A 6,169-nucleotide genomic window follows, 5' to 3' on the forward strand; every position below is an offset into this window, starting at 1 on the left:
ATCCAGTTATTTTCCAGTAATTGCTTGTTTATTAAAGCAACCACTCAAAGGAAAGGTGCACAATAGGAAAATGTGAATAGGAGATTCAGAAGGATATTTATTTACAGAAGCCAGAATATAGCCCTTTAATCCATGTGTGAAAGGATTCAGAACACTTCCCCATCCCCACAAAAAAACACAAGAACAGAGGGATGCTTATGATGAAACAATGAATAAGGAGCAGCGTGGCTCAGTGGAAAGAGCACGTGCTTTGGAGTCAGAGGTCATGGGTTCAAATCCTGGCTGCACCAATTGTCAGCTGTGTGACTTTGGGCAAGTCACTTAACTTCTCTGTGCCTCAGTTACCTCATCTGTAAAATGGGGATTAAGACTGTGAGCCCCACGTTGGACAACCTGACCACCTTGTAACCTCCCCAGCACTTAGAACAGTGCTTTGCACATAGTACGTGCTTAATAAATGCCATTATTATTATTATTATTATTAGATGAGGAGAGTTGAAATACCCTGTCCTTCCACAGTCTTTCCCATCGCTGTAGACGATGGGAAACACCAGGGAAATGCCAGAACACCAAGACACGCAGCAGCGGCCCATGTGTCTTTCTCTGCCCAGGAGGCATGATGCCCACTCTGCAACCAGAACCAACACACGGAGGCAAGAGCTGCGGGACGGACAGGTCCAGCAAAGGAATCATCACTGAACTGCCTCCCAGAGAGCCTATGTTCAGTATTAGCCATGATATGACAGCATCAGGGAAGGGAACCTGTTTCTAACAGACCACCTGTTTCAACATGACCAGTGCTCCTCGCCCCCTCATTCCGGTGATTCTGGACAATTGGACACGATGATCTCTGGTACCACTTCCTGCCCACAACCGCTAATCTCCTCACTGTGCCTCGTTCTCTCCTGTCCCGCCATCGACCCCCGGCCCACATCATCCCCCTGGCCTGGAATGCCCTCCCTCTGCACATCCGCCAAGCTAGCTCTCTTCCTCCCTTCAAGGCCCTACTGAGAGCTTACCTCCTCCAGGAGGCCTTCCCAGACTGAGCCCCCTCCTTCCTCTCGCCCTCCTCCCCCTTCCCATCCCCCCCGCCTTACCTCCTTCCCCTCCCCACAGCACCTGTATATATGTATATATGTTTGTACGAATTTATTACTCTATTTATTCATTTATTTCATTTGTGCATATTTATTCTATTTATTTTATTTTGTTAATATGTTTTGTTTTGTTCTCTGTCTCCCCCTTCTAGACTGTAAACCCACTGTTGGGTAGGGACCGTCTCTATATGTTGCCAACTTGTACTTCCCAAGCGCTCAGTACAGTGCTCTGCACACAGTAAGCACTCAATAAATACGATTGAATGAATGAATGAATGTAGACAACACTACTATTCTCTCTGTCTCATAAGCCCGTGACCTTGGTATTGTCCTCGACTCATCTAGTAATTGTGGTACTTGTTAAGTGCTTACCATGTGCCACGCATTGTACTAAGCAGTGGGGTAGATGCAAGCTGATCAGGTTGGACCTGGTCTATGTCCCACATGGGGCTCACAGTTTTCATTCCCATTTTCCAGAAGAGGTGACTGAGGGACAGAGAAGTGAAGTGATTTGCCCAAGGTCACACAGCAGACAAGTAGCAAAGCCGAGATTAGAATCTTGGTCCTTCTGACTCCTGTGCTCTCTCCACTAGGCCACACTGTTTCTCATTTACCACATATATTCAATCTGTCACCAAAACCTGTTGGCTCTACCTTCTCAATATCACTAAAATCCACCCACTCCTCTCGATCCAAACTGCTACTCCACATAAAACAGAAGCGCCTTAACATCGGCTTTAAAGCAATCAATCAGCTCTCCTCTTCATGTCTTACCTTGCTGATTTCCTGCTCCAACCCAGCCTGCACACTTCACTCCTCTAATGCCAACCTACTCACCATACCTGGGTCTCCTGCTTCCTATGCTTCCTGAGAAGCAGTGTGGCTCAGTGGAAAGAGCCCGGGCTTGGGAGTCAGAGGTCGTGGGTTCTAATCCCAGCTCTGCCACTTGTCAGCTGTGTGACCTGGGGCAAATCACTTCATTTCTCTGGGCCTCAGTTCCCTCATCTGTGAGCCCCACTTGGGACAACCTGAATACCTTGTATCTACCCCAGCGCTTAGAACAGTGCTTGGCACATAGTAAGTGCTTAACAAATACCAACATTATTATCATTATCTCACAACGCCATGACCTTACTGTTATCCTCGACTCATCTCTCCCATTCATCCCACATATTCAATCTTTAACCAAATCCCACTCATTGTACCTTCACAACATTGCCAAAATCTGCCCTTTCCTCTCCATCCAAACCACAATTATGCTGATTCTGTCCCAAGCTCCTGGTGGGCAGGGACAGCGTCTGTCAACTCTTTTGTACTTCCTCGAGTGTTTTGTACATTCGTACGGTGCTCTCAACACAGTACGTGCTCATAAATAGTGTTGATTAAGTCGCTATTGCTAAAGCTAACACTCAGAGAAATGCCTAAAAAAACACCATCTAATTTTGCAGGCCGTTCTAGTGTAGTAAAAACCAGGTAACAACATGTGATGTTAACCACATAACTATTTTCCTTGAGGGGCAGAGGTGATTGTGGTTTGCATCTTTCAGCCTCTCAGCAGCTTTTCCCCCAACCCCAAATTCACATTTCTGTCATGATTTTTGTAGGCTCCTTCTTATCTCCAGCCCCAAATCAAATAATGTGGTCTAAAAGAAAATGTAAGATTTTTGACCTTTTTCTGTCCTCCCTCAGAGCCCAAATCTTTGTTCTTCTGGCACATTCTCAAAGTACACGCAGCTGTGTAAGAACTGCCCCTCAAAGACGTGAGCTAGATACAATGATTTCTTTCACCATCTTTCCTCTAAGGTGGTTAAAACACCTAATTTGTTTGGGTTGATAGGCATGATAATAGTCCAGGGATTTTCTGTGTATCAAATTTGTGGTGCTCATGGGTAGTAAGTTAATAGAAACCTTCCAGCACCAGTTTTTCAAGTCATGCAGTTTTTTTTTCCTTGATAAAGTAGTTGATTCTCCTGTCTCTCCTCCATCCCTTTCCCTAATGGCTTCCTCCTGCTTCTGGAACTCACTTTGAAGTGCCTGGCCATATGGAAGAGAGATATTGTCCTTCGGAGGCCAACAGGGTTGAACCAGCAGATTAGTTTGAGAAGTTTCCTTGAATCATGCAGTTCATTCAATCGTATTTATTGAGCCCTTACTGTGTCACAGAGCGCTGTACTAAGTGCTTGTACTAAGCAGTTCCCAAGCCCATGAGCTCTCCTCTTAGCTCTTCCCCAGCTAAGCCCTCGTTGCCTCTTCTTTCTTTCTTTTTTTTCTTTTATGGTATTTGTTAAGGGCTTACTATGTGCCAAGCACTGTTCTCCCACTCCCTTTCACATCGCCCTTGCTGTACCCTTTGTTCTCCACCCTCTCAGCCCCACAGCATTTGTGTACATATCCATAATGTATTCATTTATTTGAACGTCGGTCTCCCCTTCCAGATGGTAAACTCCTCGTGAGCAGGGACTGAATCTACCAATTCTGTTGCATTTTACTCTCCCCAGTGCCTAGTCCAATGTTCTGCCCTCGGTAAATGCTCAAAAATATGATTCATTGGTTGATTGAGTTCTAGATTGATGGCTACCAGGAGTATGAGTGGATCGGCTCACTCACGCCAAGCCGTTCCCATTCATGTCTCCATATGTGAAACCAATCGGAAGACTGGAGAAGCAATATGGCCTATTGGAAAGAGCATGGGCTTGGGAGTCAGAGGACCTGAGTTCTAATCCCGGCTCTGCCATTTATTGGCTGTGTGACCTTGGGAAACTCATTTAACTTCTGTGTACCTTAATTCCCTCATCTGCAAAATGGGGATTCAATACCCATTATTCCGCCTACTTTGACTGTGAGCCCTTCATGGGACCTGATTATCTTGTATCTACCCCAGTGCTTCATTCATTCATTCAATCATATTTATCAAGTGCTTACTGTGTGCAGAACACTGTACTAAGTTCTTGGGAGAGTAAGCATTTAATTAATGCCATTATTATTATTATATGGAGGTAAAAATGGTTTTTGCTATGAGAAATTCTGCTGCCCATCCTTCTCCTTCCCACTGAATGGAAGAATTTTTTGCAGACATTGGAACTGAAGAACGCTATCCATATCACCTGGGAAAAGTCGCTTCACCATTCCTGAACTCACCTATAAGTCTGCCTCATGGGATAGTGCTAATAGACAACTGTGATACCCTTTCTGTTTGATAGTTCATGCTAGCATTGATTTAACTTTCTGGCATCCAATTGTCCAGGTCCCTGCTTAGACTCACAGTCTAAGTGGGAAGGAGACACATATTTTATTACCATTTTACAGAGGAAATACCTGAAGCAGCATGGCCTAGTGGATAAGGCAATAATAATAATTATAATAATTCTGGTATTTTTTAAGCGCTATGCACCAGGCACTGTACTAAGTACTGGGGTCTGTCTTGTCTTATGCTGTTGAGTCATCTTCGACCTATAGAGACGCCATGGACATATCTCACCCAGAATGCCCCACCTCCATCTGCAAGCGTTCTGGCAGTGGTTCCACAGAGTTTTCTTGTTAAAAATCCGGAAGTGGTTTACCATTGCCTCCTTCCATGCACTAAATTTGAGTCTTTGTCCTTGATTCTCTCCCATGCCCAGCACAGCTGAGTTTTGACTTATAGCAGATTGTCTTCCACTCGCTAGCCACTGCCCAAGCTAGGAATGGAATGGGTAGGCTTCTGCCTGACTCTCTCTCCTGCAGTTGAGACTGGTAGAGTACTGGAAACTCTCCAGGTGTGACCCTGAGAGCGGGGAAAGCACTGGGGTAGATACAAGGTAATCGGGTTGGATACAGTCCCTGTCCCACATGGGGCTCCCACTCTTAATCCCCACTTTACAGATTGTCATGAACCCACAGAAAGCTGTCTTATTAATGACTGTTTGTGAACCCACAAACAACAACAAGGAAGAGACTCGCAAAGCCACTGATGGCTTCTACCTGAGACAGGTGATTGCTGGCCTGTGGGGGTGGAGCATGGAGGGATGCTGCTGCCCGGATTATCTTTGTCCAGAAACGCTCTGGGCATATTACTCCCCTCCTCAAAAATCTCCAGTGGCCACCAATCAATCTGCGCACCAGGCAGAAACTCCTCACCCTGGGCTTCAAGGCTCTCCATCACCTCGTCCCCTCCTACCTCACCTCCCTTCTCTCCTTCTACAGCCCACCCCACACCCTCCACTCCTCTGCTGCTAATCTCCTCACCGTACCTCGTTCTCGCCTGTCCTGCCATCGACCCCCAGCCCACGTCATCCCCGGGCCTGGAATGCCCTCCCTCTGCCCATCTGCCAAGCTAGTTCTCTTCCTCCCTTCAAGGCCCTACTGAGAGCTCACCTCCTCCAGGAGGCCTTCCCAGACTGAGCCCCTTCCTTCCTCTCCCCCTCGTCCCCCTCTCCATCCCCCCATCTTACCTCCTTCCCTTCCCCACAGCACCTGTATATATGTATATATGTTTGTACATATTTATTACTCTATTTATTTGTTTATTTATTTATTTTACTCGTACATATCTATTCTATTTATTTTATTTTGTTAGTATGTTTGGTTTTGTCTCCCCCTTTTAGACTGTGAGCCCACTGTTGGGTAGGGACTGTCTCTATATGTTGCCAATTTGTACTTCCCAAGCGCTTAGTACGGTGCTGTGCACACAGTAAGCGCTCAATAAATATGATTGATGATGATGATGATGATAAATACGATTGATGATGATGATGTTCTACCCAGTAACAGGCCTGGGCCAGTCAATGACTGCCATGTAGAGCCACAGCTGCGATGCCTTAGCCAGATAAAAGGTGGTTGCTTTGACCTGGGAGGGGGCAGCAGCAGGCCGAGGGTAGTAGAAGAAGAGGGGAAGCAAGAAGGAAGCATGCTGAGAGCAGCACTTGGAAACAGAAAGAAGAAGTGTTGGCAGAACAGGCTCCGTTGACCACAGACTGATTTTGGACCCTTGGGTGGTGGAGCGAGTGAGTTTATGTATGTGTCACTCCCTTGCATGTTGGTAAAACTAAGTAAAAAAATCTTTTCACAGTAACCTTGGTGATCAGAGGTGTGGT

At 46.1% G+C, this 6,169-nt stretch overlaps 1 non-coding gene across 1 annotated transcript; it reads right to left on the reverse strand.

The window, feature by feature from the left end:
- Positions 1-4,732: 4,732 nt before the first annotated feature.
- On the reverse strand, positions 4,733-4,870 carry LOC119948349. The gene has a single exon (XR_005456750.1). It is a non-coding gene; the product is annotated as a small nucleolar RNA SNORA7 (small nucleolar RNA).
- Positions 4,871-6,169: the final 1,299 nt, after the last annotated feature.

Source organism: Tachyglossus aculeatus, chromosome X4 (genome assembly GCF_015852505.1).
Source record: "Tachyglossus aculeatus isolate mTacAcu1 chromosome X4, mTacAcu1.pri, whole genome shotgun sequence".
NCBI classification, from domain to species: Eukaryota; Metazoa; Chordata; class Mammalia; order Monotremata; family Tachyglossidae; genus Tachyglossus; species Tachyglossus aculeatus.